Below are 17,857 nucleotides of genomic sequence, written 5' to 3'. Positions count from 1 at the left end.
GGTTTTATCTTCAAGAAAGAAAAAAATAGACTTGTGATGGAACTTCAAAGTCAGTCAGCTTTTTCCATCATTAGTAGTTTTATTTAAAAGTTTCTAATTTGGAAAAAAAATGTCCTCTAGACTCAGCCTTAATATGTAACTTATCAGTGTCAGAGGAGTTTTGTTTGTTTTTCTATAACATTTGAGAGAGGAGGGTGAGAAATAACAAAAAACTTTGGGGGACAAGGTACTTAGCACAAGTGAAAAAGATTTGTGAGCATCAACTCTGAAAAATCTGATTTTATTATAAAGATTTAAGTGTTAATTTATCTATCTAATGTTATTTTCTTAAACTAATGCTTTTTAAAATCAAGTTTCCTTTCAAATTCTCTCACAGTTGTCTATAACTGATTGACATGAGAAATGTCCTATTTGCCAAAAAATAATCAACAAATATTATGCTAAATTCTGAAGATACAAAAAAAATAAAACTCATGACCTCAAGAGGCTAAAATTTCATGAGGGAAAGACAATATACAAAAAGAAGCTGCAAAGGAGAGGGGCAGACGGAGAAGGAGGAATGATACTCATGGAGTTGAAACCAAGTAGAGCAGCCGAATGAAGAGTTGGCTGAAAATTCTGAGCCCTCTGTCAAGCGAAGGTATGGGAGGAGATTTTTGCCGTATCCTACAGTTCTCTAATCAGAGGGGAGAAACAACTGAGCGTATTGAGGAGGTTTTGAATATCAAAGGCGAAGCTATCTCTGATGATGTGATATCTGCTAATGAGATTGTGCTTGGGGAAATATATTTGTGGAGTCTAAATCAAACAGATTACCTGGTGGTAAATGACTGCATTTCCAAATGTTAGTATTGGATGGATCAATTTGGTTTTCAAGGTAACCTTCCAGTCTTAAGAATAAAGTCTAACCTGATACTCTTAAGACGCCATGTGGCTGTGGGACAGTATAATGTAGTAAGTATATAATAAATTAGATTAGAAGAGGACTTGACTACTGGGTTTTCTGAGCTGCAGTTCCTCCAGTAGTCAAAATAAATGAAAATAACTGTCTATGCATACCTCAGATAATTGCACACACACACACACACACACACACACACACACACACACACACACTGATCTGAGAGAGTACAATCTATTTAAATTATGCTGGTATCTTTTAAATTTGTTAGTTGCGTTGGAGAAAAATGAGTTTTGTGTGAAAATGCTACAAAGAGAGTGCTAGATTTGGAATTAGAGGATTTATATTTAAATCATTGCTTTTTCTTATACTCGATGTGTGACCATGGGTACAACACTTTATTTCCTTGGACTTAGATTGCTCATCTAAGAGATTGGTCTGGATGACTTCTAAGATGTCTTTTAATTTTAAATCTATCATCCTGTAATTATCTAAATTCTGATGAAGGGTCTTCCCCTCCTGTGAATTTGCCTGTTTCTCTTATATATCCCTACATTGGTTTGTCTAGGAATTTTCTGTGCCAAGTGAATTGTCCTGTCATTTACTTTGCACAAGAATTACAGGTAGAAAGTGAATTAGAGCAAAAATTTAATTTGAAGACAAGTTTGGGGTCAATCACATATGGGTGCTTAGAAAAGATTTTCAATGATCCTAAGGAGTAAAATATTACTATGTACACCTTTTTTTTTTGGTACCAGTGTTCTTCAGTAAAAAGGTAGTGGGGGATAGTCAGGAAGACCTAAGCTTAAGTCTTATCTCTGAGACAAAATATCTATGTGGCTCTAGGCAAACCACTTCACTTCTCAGTGTCCTAGAAAATTTCCAAGAATTTAAGTTTCAGAGCAGGTATTACTCTCGTTTGGCAAATGGGGATTCCTTACCTGAATTACATATATTGATAAAAATCATAGGTCTAATCCAAAAAAGAAAATAAAAAGAAACAAATTCTCCCAGTGATAGCCTTTGGTGATAAATCATGAAACACTAAGTTATTTGAAGAATGAGAGTGACAACTGACATAAAACGATAGTGGCAAGATATATCAATGGTACATATAATCTACAACTGGAAAATTCTGGAAAAAATGCATGAAAAGTTTTAAGGGCATATATGACCAGGAAAAGAAAATGATAGCTATATAGAAAAGATTAAGGATAACTGAGAACTTGAATGTAGTCTTAATATTAATAAAATCATAAAAGAGTCAGATAGCATCCATGGCATAGGATAGATTATCTATGAAGGATTTATCTATGAAACACATGGGTAAAAATGAAATACAATGAATAAGTGTGAAGAGTTTGTGATCAGCTAAGGAAATACCCATTTTAATTACATCATTGATTCTTTAAAAAGGCGAGGACATTTTGCATTATCTCTTTATGTATTGATTCATTGTCTTTTCAATTGTAGCATAAACTTTCTGAAGGCAAGTAATGGTTTGTATATGTTTGTGTCCCCAACAATACCTTGTACAATGGATCTTAACCTACATACATGTCTGGTACTGCTCTTACACAGAGAAGATATTCTGTACCTATTTCATGAATTGAATGAGTGATGAATGAAGCATCATAGTATAATATAGAAAGCATGACATAATGCATGTAATGATGATTATTCTAGACTTCATTGACTAAACGCCAAATAGACATCTTACATTTTACTCTAGTCCTTCAAAATTCTCTGGTTTTCTCCCAATCTTCCTGGGGTTGGGTAATAACTATGTTCACTTTCCATTTGGTCTAACACTACTGATGGTGTTCCTTCTAATGTAGGGTGTGGTTTAGTTCATAACAGATAAATTAACTTTTACAGAAGAATATTTGCTTCAAAAGGCATAATCACAAATATACAAACAATCTCTCAACATGTGGGAAACAAAGTCCCTCCTCTACCCTTGTACCACCTCAGTCTCTAGGGAGAACAAACGGATTAGGTTCATAGTTTAACTAATTTTCCATAGAGACTGGTGCCAGTTCCAAGTCAAACCCTTTTTGGGCTTGAATCTTAGCCACTCTCATTTTTCAGAGTTTCCCTACTGGGTTGGCTGAAAGTACCATCTCACCTATAATCCTGTCTTTAAAGTTGTTATGACTTGAACTCCAGGGTCTAGCGGGCATCACTGCCAGCACCTGAGAGTGAGAAGTACAAACAACACAGAACAGAAACAAATGATCCTCAGTTCATTTCTTGGAGCTGGGGTAAGAGAGAGAGAGAGAGAGAGAGAGAGAGAGAGAGAGAGAGAGAGAGAGAGAGAGAGAGAGAGAGAGAGAGAGAGAGAGAGAACAGGGTAAGTACTCCCTTCTTCTCCCAACAGTTCAATTCATGACATCAGGGCTGTGCATGAGCTCTGAACTTCACTTTCTGGATGCAACAAACAAGAATCTTCTCTATATGGCTATCATTTTCTTTTTCTGATCATATATGTTCTTAAAACTTTTTATGCATTTATTCTGAGCCAGGAGAAGAGAGACTGAATTTAGCCCATTTTAAAGATGTAACTTGTTCTGTCTATGATACTAATCAAAGGAGGCTAACATTCACTCACATGATAGGGAATGTAGAGAGCTTCCAAGTTAGGCAATCTGAGCATGCCATGGAAGTCGTCTTATGTGTTATTGTTCAATCATTTCAGTCCAGCTCTTCATGAGCTATTTGGGTTTCCCTTGGCAAAGATAGTGGAGTGGTTTGCCACTTCCTTCTCTAGCTCATTTCACAGATGAGGAACTGAGGCAAATGTGGTTAAGTAACTTGCCCAGGGTCGCATAGCCAGGAAGTGTTTGAATCCAGATTTGAGTTCATAAAGATCAGTCTTCTTGACTTCAGACCTAACACTATCCACTGTGCCACCTACCTATGCTTGCATATTGTGTGTATGTAAATAAATAAATTCTAGAAAAGAGAAGCATGAATAAATATATATTAAGGATGCTATAGATGTTATGTTTCAGGTATATATATGTGTGTGTGTGTGTGTGTGTGTGTGTATACATATATTATATGTATGGATAAATATAGATAGATGTTGTATTTTCAGGTAGGCCTAAACAACCTCTATTGTCTCTTCTAACCTGTTATTTATTATTGTTTCTTCTGTTATTTATTTAAAACCTTCTATAGCCTGAACACCAAGAAAAAACACAAGATTTAGACAGGGCATCATCATTTTCATTGGCACTAAAGAGCTTATAATCTAGCTGGATGGTAGGATACTAATAAAAGTAGCTAGAGTGTGCAATGTTACATAAGTTCATTAAATAGAAAACAAGGTGTTTTGTGAAATGGGAGGGGTAAAGTCATTGCCATTTTAGGGAAAAGAAAGTATGACTTCCTAAAGTAGAATGCATTTGAGCAAAGTTTTATAAGATAGGTATGAGTATCATAACTAAAAAGGACCAAAAGCTTGAGAGTTCAAGGTATATTTTCAACTTTGGTTGAAAAGTGGAGTGAAGGGCAGGATGTAATATGAGATAGAGCTGGAGAGGTGGAAGTTTGAGGATGGCCGTAAATACAAGACAGAGAAGTTCAAATTGTAACTGTTAAACTACAAAGAATCTCCAAAGATTGCTTTACTTAATCAGAATAGTGATGTGGTATACACACACACACACACACACACACACACACACACAACCATATACCATGCAGACACCCATATAAATATATACACACATAGATGCACATATATACATACACATATATGTATGCATATATACATATATATATATACATATATATATATATATTTCTTGAAAAAAAGCCACTGCAATACTCTAAATAGACGGTAACTATTGTGGCTGCAGTAGAAATAGAGAAGGTTAACTCAAGAGATGATAGCCCATCATCACCCCTAGCATCCTCTGAAATTAGTTTGTATTTTTTTATTTATATCTGTATGTATGATCCCTCCGACTCAGGTAGAATGCAAGCGTCTTGAAGGTAAGGAATGTTTCTTCTTCTTCTTCTTCTTCTTCTTCTTCTTCTTCTTCTTCTTCTTCTTCTTCTTCTTCTCCTCCTCCTCCTCCTCCTCCTCCTCCTCCATCTTCTCTTCCTCCTTTTCCTTCTTCTGTATTCATGTTAGCACAGTGACTGGTCCATAGTAGGCACTGCATACGTTTCAAGAATCAAATTCTTTGGACATGAGGTGAAGGAGAATCAAAGACAACTTGAATCTGGTGAAAATGAGAGCAAAGTGAATGGACAAGAAACAGGAAGAAAAAATGACAACCTAAGAAGTAAAAACTATAGGGCAAATAATGCTTAAGCAATCTGGGGAGGGGAATAGTAATTGAGAAAATTTGAACTTAGGGACTTTGAGGAGGCGAAGTATTATAGCAATTTAAATAGTTTTTGTTCCTTATCTCTTGGATCATAGATCTAGTGCTAGAAATAACATCAGACATTATGTCGTCCAATACTTTCATATTCTAAGTGAAGAAAGTGAGGTTTAGAGAGGCTATTTGACTATCTCAAGGTCATCAAGGTTGTATCAGAGTTGGCAATTGAAGCCAGGTCCTTTGATCCCAGAGCCAGTATTCTTTCCACTATTCCTTGTTGCCTCTGTTTATTTAAGCATAGTTAACTCCTTAAATTAGAGCCAAAATTGTTGCTGGCCAACCAAAGGTAATAGTAAAATTTGCTTATTTCCAATGCCAACCAAATCCATTTCAATATTCGAAATGTACATAAAAAATTCTGTCCTCTAGTTATTGGTAGTATGGATTTATTTAGAATTTAACTTGTTGTTCTAATTTTACAAAGAATAAAAATTTGGGGGGATGTTCTAATGAGAAATGATTACTTTGATTTAAATTGCTCCCGATATATCTAGATAAGTATAGATCTGCCCAGTGCATGCATGCCAATCTTTTACTATGAAGATTTGGCTATGATCTTTATTATGATGCTGTACTCTCCCAAAAGAGGTAAAAAAGCCAGACAGTGCTGGATAACTGTGAAGAAAGGCATTGTATTTAGTGTAGAAAACATTTAGCATGCTTCACAGAAAGTAGCATATGATTTTTTATGTCAACTAGTGGTCCAAACACAGATGGAAAAGGCTCAAGCTTTCCTCAAAATGAGCTAACTTTGGCGGAGCAGTTCAAATGGGCAAATTTGACCTGGCAATGTAAATGTCTTTGAACTGGGTAACAAAGATCAAGAAAATCTTGTAAGAGGCCTTGAATACTAAAAGAATGTATAGATCTGACTTAAGAAAGAAAAGGTTCTCAAACTGTGGCACCTAAGCAACAAAGATTTTGGTTTTATCAACAACAAGAATCTCTAAGCTCAATTACCTGAAATATTTATTTGAATCCAAAAATAATCATTTGTATTTGAGATGATCCTGTCACATAGGCATATGATAAAGAGAGTCTACACATAAAGGCTTAGTGAACAGAGAGTCACCCTCAAATCAAGAAGGGGAAAGTATCAGCTGCCTCTGACACGTATTGGCCACACGACTGTGGACAAGTTACTTAACATCTCAGTGATCTAGGAAACTCTAGGACTATAAATTTTGGAGAATGCGATGATAACTTGCATTGGTCAAAAGACTTTCCTCACTCAAGAGTTCCATGCACTAATGAAATTACACATCCATTAACTATCCCTTTGCTAGTTGTGACTGTGGAGTTTCCTTTAGAATATAGTTCGGTCATGAAAATACTGTGGGGCCCCTGTCTTTCTTATAGACACCTAGGTTAGCAGCCTAGGAGTCATCCTTGAGATTTCACTCTCAGCTACTACCCAAAGTCAACTAATTATGGCCTTACCCATCCCTTGTCTACATCACTTACTATCTATCCTCTTATTACCACTCAAACACCAAGTAGCATAATCCATCCCCTCTCTCCTTGACTAATTAAAATAACCTTCTGCTTGGTCTTTTTGCATTATTTAGTCTGTACTCTCTCCAGCTTACACTATACATGGATATCAGTGATTATGTATATGTGTATATATGAGTATGTATACACACCCACACATACATGTGTACATATATATGACAGAGACAGACAGAGAGACAGACAGAGCATTTATATAGAATTTTCTATTTATAGAGAGTGTGCAAAGAGAACATATATTTATTTCATTTGATCTTTACAACAACCTGGTGAAGTATTTATTGCCATTTCAACTTTATAGGTGAGGAAATTGGCAGAGAAAGCTTAAGTAATCTACCGGCAGTCATATAGCTAATACATTTCTTAAGCAAGGTTTGAAATCAAGACTCTAAGGGCAACCCTCTGTCCACTGTACCATATAGATGCCTAAAGCATAGGTATGATTAAGTCCTTAATCAAAATTTCTATAGGGCTCCCTATTGCCTCTGGGATAAAATGCAATCTCTCTCTCTCTCTCCCACTCCCCCCTCCCCCACCACCCTACCCCCCACCCCAGCTCAGCCCTCTGTTTGTTATCTAACAAAAAAAGGAACAAGTATGTAGACTGATGCAAAAATAGTTAGATTCTTAAAACTCTAAAAGCCTTAAGTATTCCTATTTCATTTTTCATACCTTTTTCTACATATGTGTTATCAGTTTTCCTTACCATTCTAAATTTTTTTCAAACAAATAAAATATGATTTTACTTTTAAGAATAAAATGTTTCAAATGATACATAAGCTTTATAATTGTGTTTTAAATAAGAGGAAATGCTTCTACAGTTATTTCTATTTGGTGATTTCTTTGCCCATTAATTAGACTCTTCTTCTTGGAGCAACAGTAGAATGCGTCAAATACTCATAAAATATTGTGAAAATATACTTACAGAATAAAATAAAATAAAATTTTATCTTTTTCATGCAGTTTCCACCTTTTTAATATTTCTTTATTTTCATGGTTTTTTTTAAGAGTACATAATTGGTTGTCTTAATAATAGAGATTTGTTTGCATTCTTATTGATATAATGTCTAAGAATTCATGATGAAAAGATTTTAGAACTAATAAGAAATAGCCCACCCAACTTATTCAATGGCAAGTGTTCAGAAAGTGAATTTGTTGACAAAAAATCTATAACCACAAAGCATAAAATGGACAAAAAATTATTACTTAGCTGATTATAGCAACCATAAGTCCAGTTTTGAAGTTCCTTCTACTATGACTGATAAAGAACAGTGCTGTTTTCATTTTATTCAAATTCATGATGGAAGAGATGAAGAGTTACAAAATTTGAAAGGTAAAGACGGTTCTGATTGGCAATGAACTGCAGTGTGAAGATACTTGCAAAAGTTCCATATCATTACACTTCGATCTGGTCTAGCTGCATTTTCTAAAACGTACTCTAAGAAGGGAAAGTCTCATTTCTCCTTTTGGATTTCATTTAGTTAGCCAAAAATTAGGAACATTCAAAAATTTACAAATGATAAGGGTCAAAGAGAAATAGTTAATGCTAACTATGAGGTAGTTAGGTGGTTCAGTGGATACAATCCTAAGCCTGGAAGTGAAGAAAACCTGAATTCAGATCTGGTCTCAGAAACTTACTAGCTGTGTGATCTTGGAAGTCATCATCCCCTTTTGCCTCAGTTTTTTCAACTGTATAATGAAGGTTATAAACCTTTAGTATAAACGTCAGTATTATTGTAAGGATCAAATGAGATAATATTTATAAAATGCTTAGCACAGTATCCTTGTTACATAGTAACCATTATGTAAATATCAGCCATTATTAATACTAACTAATCCAATGCATCAGATGAATTAAAACCAGCTTAACATTATAGATGTTCCTAGAGTTATCAGCGGAAAAACCTTAACCATGAAAAGTATGTGAAACAGCTCTTGTAGGGGCACAAATTGATTGTTTCAGATGCTCTGGCCTCCTGTTTCAGTCTAGATCATTTAATCTTAACCCTTTGATTTTCCATATGGCACCTGCTTTGTAATCTCTTTTCTCCATTGCTTTCCCAATGATTTAATTTTTTTAGTAGCTCAACAGTTTATTGACACTGGTCCTGTTTACCACTGTTCCATACCACATGCTGCAGATTGTTCTCTGTCTCCTTTGTATAACCATCTGCTGCTATCAGATCCTCCATCCTTGGACCAAACTTCTCAGATACTACTCTGAAAGAGGAAATTAGTTGGCCACCATCATGTCTTTGTGGACAGGAGAGAAACCATTAAAGATGAAAGGAACATTTTTTTTTCTCCAGATATTCCATTTTTATTTCACTAAAAATGTGTTGTATCGATTTTTTTTTGTTTTTATGTGCCATTTCTCCCACACCTTTTCCCTTATTAACAAAGGAAAATAGTGAAATAATGCTACATGACCATAGCTTTTTATCTGTCATTATCCACACCTATAGTTTTCCATCACTCAAATAAAGGAAAACTTTCCTCTGGGACCAAGATTAATCAGTATATTGCATTTGGTGTTGCTTCATTGTGATTTTAATTTACATTATATTAGTCATTATGTATATTGTTTTCCTGGTTTTTCGTACCTTATTCTACCTCAGTTAATATAGATTTTCCCTTGATTCTCTGAACTCCTCATGTTTTTATTATTTCCTGAAGTCCACTAATATTCCATTACATTTATATATCACAATTTGTTCAGTCTTTCTGTAAACTATGAATAACAACTTTGTTTTAAGTTCTTTGCTAATACAGACCCAGAAACACAAATGGTGCAGGAATATTTTTGTTATACACAGGTCATTTTTTGTGTGTCTTTGATGGGCCAGATCTATGAACCAAAGAATATAAACACTTTCCTTGACTATTTCCAAATAGTTTTCCAGAATGGAATACCCATACCAACAGCATACCTGTGGGCTCCTCCAATATTATTTCTGTCTTTTCACATCTTTTCTATTTTTCTAGGTGTGAGGTGAAACCTTATGGTCATTTAATTTGCTTTTGTCACAGCATTCATGATTTAAAGTAGTCTTATCATTAATGGTATTTATAGAGTGCTTTTAAGTTTTGCAAATCACTTTTCTTGTGTTATCTTCTTTGATCCTCACAAAACCCTGTGTGTTAGATTTTACTAATGGGGAAAGTAGGATAGGAAGATAAGTGAATTGCCCGAAGTCACAGATCTAGTGAATCTATGAGGACAAATCTGACTCCTACTCTTTCTAATTCAATGTCCAACACTATTTACTATAACACATAGCTACTTCTAATAATTAATGGTTTAACATTATTTTCCTGAGAAATTTTTCTTTATATGCTTTGACTACTTAGCTATTGAAGACTGAATTTGGTCTTATATATTTGTTATCAATTTGTTATATATCTTAGATATTCAATTTCTGCCAGAAATATTTGATGCTAACATTTTTTTAACATTGATTTTTTTCCTTCTATTCTTAGATAACTGATTTTGGTTAGGTAAAAATAGATAATTTTATGTAATTCAAATCTAGATAGCTTTTTTTACTATGTTATGATCTCCTTCATTGTAATATGCTGCTTACTTATTTTCCGTGTACTCAGTAAGCCACAGCATTGTGCTAAGTGAAGTTGATAATGCAGGTTTGATCTTTGTGTGGTATAATGATTTTAAACTTATTAAATGATCACAATTTTTAATCTTATTTCTAAGTTTCTTCTCAAGTGTTTGCTTCTGGAATAGAACAAAAAAGAATAGATAGATTAGTCCAAGGCCATCACCACTACTGAAAACAGCTCAAGGTCCTGCTACTACTGATACAATCCTCTTTATATGGAGAGGATGGTTTTCTAAGGTCAACATAACCTCCTTGTCAATCTATTTTTCTTTAGTTCATCCTTTCTTTCCCTCTTCTACCTATCCTAAAAACAAAGTAAACATATTGTATGATGAGGTTCAAAGCACTACACAGAGGAAATATATACAGAGGGACAAAATGGCCTTTGCCTCAAGGCAAATTAAAGTAACCATAAGTTAGTTATTTTGTCACTTGAAGAAAGTACAGAAAAACTGTGCTTAATGCATAGTAATCAACCAATAAATATTTTTTGAACTAAATGTGTTGAATCAATGCTGGTTTAAGACTTTGACAGCTGTTTTAAAAACAGGTGGTCAAAGCATATGCTTTGGAATTAAAGGGGCAGAAATTACAAGATCAATGAATATACATATCAATGGAGAGGAGGCAAAATAATAGCCAAAGGAATGATAGCAATTTACATTTGTATAGCATTGTGAGTTGTGTTGAGTACTTTTCTCATAACATTCTTGTGCATTATTATGTGCATTTTACTAACAAAGACACTGAAGCTCAGAAAAAGTTAATTGATCATATAACTTATAATTGTCAGACTTAGAGACAAAAACTGAGATAGGTTGAAACCTAATTACATGTGTTAGCCAAAATGACAGACATTTGGTACAATATCTCGAGTTTTCAGAAAATGAGGGAACTTGGAACTTCTGGTGAGATTTAGACTAGAATTACCCAAGTTCCAAACAGGGCCTTTATGCACAACTATGAATTGCATAGATATTCTGTTCTTTTAATTTAGATAGAAAAAGGATGATGGTTGTGATTCCATAATGTTAACAGGATACTATGTTAAATAAAATAAAAGTTCAATTTTCACTTTTTTAGATCCCAAAGGTTGGCAGTATTTTGTGTGTGTGTGTGTGTGTGTGTGTGTGTGTGTGTAATTGTGTGGTAATTTTTTCATAAGAAGAAAAATGAAGTTGTACAGCTGCTGCTGTTATCAGGATCTCTACCAAGTTGGATTTGCTTCTTCCACTGAGATCACCAAACTGAAGACAGGTGGCCCTGAGCAGCAAAAAAGTACATATTACTGGCATTTGGGATCAACAGCTCTGTATCCGTGTTCACATCCTTCTGACATTTATTAGAAATGTCATGGATATTTATGTATCAAAAGAAAAAATAATATCAACCAGGACATATGGTAATTTTGATTTAACTGCAAAGGAGCATAAAGTGACCTTCTTAGATGTTCTTAACAAAATGTCAATGTCTCTGTTTACAATGGTTCTCAATGTTGAAATTCATTAACTCTGATGCCATTAGGGTGAGGTGACTGAATTCCCAAAATAAAATTAACTGACTCATATTTTGAGCTGTGAGAAGTGAAACAGAGAAGGATTCAGGGACTTACCTAAGGTCACACAGTTAACAGGATCTAGAACTTGGATGAAATTACACAAACCTAGATTAACACATTGACTTTCTAATGCAAATTTTTTCTCTTTTGGATGGTGAGAAAGTGGGGCTAGATTCTAATGCATTTTCAAGCTCTTTTTTCTCGTGATTTTTTGGGGAAATGTATGCGTTTGTATTCAACAAGTTTATTTGGTGCAGTGTCCTATCTACCTCCAGACCCTATACTATTTTTGAACGGTTTTCCATTTTTTCATCAGTTCAATATTATTGCTGCAAATGCAATCGTGTTGGAGTTATAAATTCTTCACCAAATCCTTTTAAAATCCCTCTGATGTGTGACAAGGAGTTGGAAATATATAAATGCTAGATTTTATGCTTTTTTCCATATTGCCATGGTCTGCTATTCTATTCTAAACTGTCATCTGTAACCTAATCAAAGGAAAGTGGGTAGGGAACCTCATTGTAGTCCAAGGAACATTCCTTTTTACATGAAGTTACCAACTTTAATAGAATGTAGGCTGGCTGGCTCAACTTGAAGTTTTCAAAAATGGGAGGAAGAATTGAGTCAGAAAAGAACTGAAATGTTTATATTCATACCCTAAATGTCCTCCCTCTGTGCATGTCCCACCCCTTTAATTCGATGTTTTTTGGCTGGGTTTTTTTTTTTATGTCAGCTTACCATGTCAAGTGTGTTTGAGTGCATTGTGTCATCAGATATGTTTTTCTCTTGGCTTTTAATACATTTACTCCAATTGTTTTATAATCACACACTTTAGCTTTAGTCTTTCTTCTTTTCATCAAGTATTGATGCTGCCTGTGTCCTGTAAGGTAAGCACTTCTCTAATAAAGTCTTTTCACTTTTACTGAGCAGCATTATTGATTTATTTCTCCTAAATAGAATATTCTTATTTGCTATTATCATACTTATTAAGTTTCTACTGTATGCCAGACATTGTGCTAAGTTTGGAGAATACAAAGCAAGGCCCAGACAATGTATGTTCTCAAAGAGCTCACCATTTTAATACTGGAGACAGCATGTAAATCATTGTGCAAACAGAATACATAGAGAATAAATTGGGGATGACCAACAGGCATGGCTCTAGCTTTGAGGCAGACCAGAAAGGCTTTTTTGTTGTAGATAGGATTTTACTTGAGACTTAAAGGAATCCAGGTTACCCTGGAGGTAGAGATGAAGAAGCAGAGAATTACAGGTATGGGAAATAGTCAGTGTAAATGCCCAGAGTTGGGACATGTGGATCTTGTGCAGGAAACAACAAGGAGGCCAGTATCACTGGATTATAGCACACATGGGTATAAATTGTAGAAGACTAAAGAAGTAAGAAGGGGTCAAGTGATGATGAACTTTAGAAGCCAAATGGAAGAGTTCATATTGGAATTTGACAACAATAAGGAGCCACTGGAGTTTATTAATAAGTGACTTAGTTACACTCATGCTTTTGGAAGTTCCCTTCAATGATCAAAGCCTCTGTTACACATATTGAATTCTATCAGATTCACCACCCTTCTCTTTGAAAAGGATTTAGTGATAGCTATCCATCAACACAATCCTATTTCTGCAGTATCGTTGCTAGAAAATACTCATCTAGGTTCTTAGAAACATGGATACAGCCTGCAATGGGAACATCTACTTCAATCTTTTCATTTCTACAAATAAGGAAACAGAAAGAGAAGTGGAATGAGTTATCCTGCACACAGGTGGCAGAACCAGAACTCAATTTGAATTCAATTTCTTCAGGTTCAAACTCAGAACTTGTTCCATGGCAAATTGCTCTGAGTTTTGATCCAAATATATACCTTCTTCGAAGGCTCTCTCTCAGCCCATAATATATCAAGCATTGTAACTATTCCAATATTTTTCTTAAAAGGATATAAACTGAAATGGATTATAATTTGTTTAACTGAGGGGAGAACCTCCGAAATGTCTACCTGAAAGGAGCAATATGGTGCAGTTGATGTGCTTCTCCTGGAGTCACAAAGTCCAGAGTTAAAATATTCCCTTAGATACTTACTAGTTGTATGACCTGAGAAAATCACATAACTTTTGCATTAGTTTCCTTTCCTGTAAAATGGAGGAAATAATAATGCCAACCCCACAAAATTATTGTGAGGATCAATGAGATAACACTTGTAAAGTGCTTTGAAAACTATAAATACTATATAAATGCTATACTCATTATTACTAATTAATCAATTATTTATTTATTATTACCTCAGAGAAGAAGTAAATCAATACCCTGAAAAATGATCATTGCTTTGGTATGTGAGTTCAGAGATACTTTTAAAAAAATATTATCTTTATTTACTTTATCAAATATTTCCCAATTACATGTAAAAAAACCTATGATTTTTTAAATTTTGATTTCCAAATTGTCTGTCTCCTCTGCCCTTTCCCTGTCCTTGAAGAAGTAAGCAATTTTATATCAATTATACATGTTATGTGAAACACAAACACACAGTATTAGCCATGTTGCAAAAGAAAATGCAAACAAAATTGAAAAGAAAAAAGAGCAAAATACAGATGTTTTAATATGCATTCATAACTCATCGGTTTTGTCTCTGAAGGCAAATAGCTTTTTTTTCACAATGGGTCCTTTGGAATTGTCTTGAGGCATTATCTCAATCAGAGTATCTCAGTCTTTCACAGTTGATCATACTCACAATATTTCTTAGTGTATATAACGTTCTTCTGGTTCTACTCTCTTCACTTCACATGAATTCATATAAGTCTTCCCAGGTTTTTCTGAAATCATCCTGTTTGTCATTGCTTATAGGAAATAATATTCCATCACAATCATATACCACAACTTGTTCATCCATTCCCTAAGTGATGACTATCACCTTGATGTCCAATTCTTTGTCACCACAAAATGAGCTGAGATATATATTTAAAAAGTGCTCCTTTTCCTTTTTTCTTTGATCTCTCTGGGATACAAATCTAGTCAAATATAGTAGTGGTATTGCTGAGTCAAACAGTATGTAAAGTTTTATACCACTTTGAACTTAGTTCCAAATTGAATGGTTGGATTAGTTCAAAACTCTGCCAAGAGTGCATTAGTGTCCCAGTTTTTTTTAAACATTCCTTCTACCATTTTTCATTTTCATTTTCTGTCATTGTGAGGCGGTATATCAGAGTTGTTTTAATTTGCATTTTTCTTTTCAGTAGTGATTTTGAGCATTTTTATGTGACTATTGTTAGTTCTGATTTCTTCCTTTCAAAACCGCCTGTTTTTTTTGACCATTTATCAATTGGGCAATAGCTCTTATTTTTGTCAATATTTTTAATTAAGGCACGTACATTGTTTCATAAGACATAGTACTATTACTTACTTAACAGACTACAGTATAATATAAACATAACTTTTATAAGCACTGGGAAACAAAAAAATTCTTGTGACTAGCTTTATTGTGATATTTGCTTTATTGTGGTATTCTGGAATCAAACCTACAATGTCTCTGAAATATACTTGTATATATCTTATACATGTTTGTTCTACATAGGAGGGTATATAAGATATGTGTGTATGTGTATATATGTATATACACATGTGTATATCTCATATACATATAAAATGTCTATACATGAGACACATATATGAATATAGTTATTTACATGTCTTCACATTAGAATGTGAACTACTTTGAGTTACAAACTATGTTTTTGACTTTCTCTGTATTCTCAGTATTTAGCATAGTGCTTGATGCATAATAAGCACCTACTAAGTGCTTAGTGACTAACTGCCCACCTCATTTAGAAACCCAAAGAAGAGGGCGTAGTGAGCAAAGGTCTAAAGGGGGCTCATATTCTAATACACATTGAGAAAATATAATTAACATTGAAACTAAAAATTTAAAGAAAGTCTTCATTTAGTGCATTCAGGCTAGAAAATAAAATTGTACATGGTGGTATGTACCTGTATTCCTGGATGACTAAGTCTTGTGCCAAAATGAGTGAGCTTCCAGTAGTGGGAGAGCTACCAGGTTGGCTAAGGAGAGATAAATCCATCCAGTATGGAAGTGGAACAGATCAAAATGTCCATGCTTACCCTGTGGTGGGATCAAGCCCATGAGGGACGATTATACTTCCCATCTATGTGAAACAGAGAAAGGAAAGAAAAAAAGAAGGAAAGAAGAAAAAGGAAAGAAAAAGAAATGAAGGAAAAAAGAAAAAGAAAAGAAGAAGGGAAAAAGAATCTTAGATTTTACAAGTTTTAAACTGACATGAAACAACTGCAGTCAAGCAAGCAGTTTCATTGAACTTTTTCACTTGAAATAATCTCCTGACATCAACTAGATCTCTAGAGTCTACTTTATTTTTTAAAAAATAAATCAGGAGCTTCAATCAAAGCTATTCTCTTTTGCCAGACCAAGCCAGAGGGCACATAAAAAAAAATAAATTAAAATCTAAAAGCAAAGAAAATATGCCTATCTATATAGGGATATAACCTTTCATAGTTTTAGAGGGTGTGGAACGTACTTTGTACTGATACAGAGAATAGCCATAATGGGAAACTTAAAGGTTCTTGAAGTATTAAAAGAGAAGTTTTCACGGCATCAGAGAGAGAGAAATAGGTTCAGAGAGACAGAATCAGAGATACAGATTTAGAGAGAGAAAAACTATTGCAAAATATATTTTAAATTATTTTAAAACATTAAAAAATCCATTCCAAATCACATTAAATAAAATAGCAGCAACAAATAAAAATTATAGTAAAAATAATAAAAAGTTATCCATTGAATAGATATCTATCCAATTACTCATTTATTTCATATGGTTATTTTTTTAAAAAAAGAATTATATAGGAAGCAGAGATTTGAATGGAGCTTGAAGTTGATGTACCTCTCCTCTTTAGTCTTATTAAATTGAAGCTCCCATAAAATAACTCAATTCTAGTTTCTAGAAAAATGAAGAGAGTTGAAGGAATTTTCTCATGCCAACCCAAACAGGAGGAAGACTATGGGAACTGCTCCCTGAGACAGATGTTGTTTGAATAAGGTTTTAGGTCTGAATCACAAAAGAGTTAAAACAGCCCTGTGCTATTTGCCATCACAGAAAAAAATCTCTCTGAGGCAGAGGCTACATAGCAGGTACGATTCAATGGTAAACCAGCAGATAGGATCACAATGGAAAAGATAGTCCAACATACAATACCAATAGATCACAGATCAACAGAGAAGGAAGGTCCCAGCTTAGTACAAAAAGAAGTCCAACAGATAACATTACCAGAAGAATAGATGACAGTACTATCTCTGTGGAAACAGAAAGAAGTAGTTTCAAATGTAGATAAGTGTTAGCAGCAGTGTGCTAGTGCATGTTAGACAACCAACTTCTCAGGAGGAAAAAATAATGATAAATCAAGTCATTATTTGTAGTTCTTGCAGATTTCTGAGGTATAAATTTAACAATCAGTTTACATCAACCAACTGGCAGGATAAGGTACCAGACACTGAAGTCCTTGCTCAAGCTGAACTGCCAAGTATTCAAACTATGCTTCAGAGAGTTCAGCTCTGATGGGCTGGCCACATTTTTTGAATGCAGAATGTATGCTTGTCAAAAAGACTATTCCATGGAGAACTCGCATAGGGCAGGCAATCACATGGTGGCCAGAAGAAACCATACAAGGACACTCTCAAGGTGTATCTCAAGAACTTTGGATTTGACTCAGCATGGCGTGCCCACATCAGAAAGAGTACTGTGCTCTTTGAGCAAAGCAGAATTGAGACAGCACAAAGTAAATGCAGGATGCACAAATTTGGGATATCCACCCCAAATATTCACATGTACTAGCTGT

The 17,857-nt window shown here is 34.4% G+C and overlaps 1 pseudogene; it reads left to right on the top strand.

Annotated features, from left to right (window-relative positions):
• Positions 1 to 642: 642 nt before the first annotated feature.
• Positions 643 to 17,857, top strand: part of LOC140507781 (trafficking protein particle complex subunit 2-like) — a 30,824-nt pseudogene continuing 13,609 nt past the window's right edge.

This window comes from Notamacropus eugenii, chromosome 5 (genome assembly GCF_028372415.1).
Source record: "Notamacropus eugenii isolate mMacEug1 chromosome 5, mMacEug1.pri_v2, whole genome shotgun sequence".
NCBI lineage: Eukaryota > Metazoa > Chordata > Mammalia > Diprotodontia > Macropodidae > Notamacropus > Notamacropus eugenii.
Note: the sequence above shows the minus strand (reverse complement) of the source record. Positions and strands in the feature narration are given on the sequence as shown.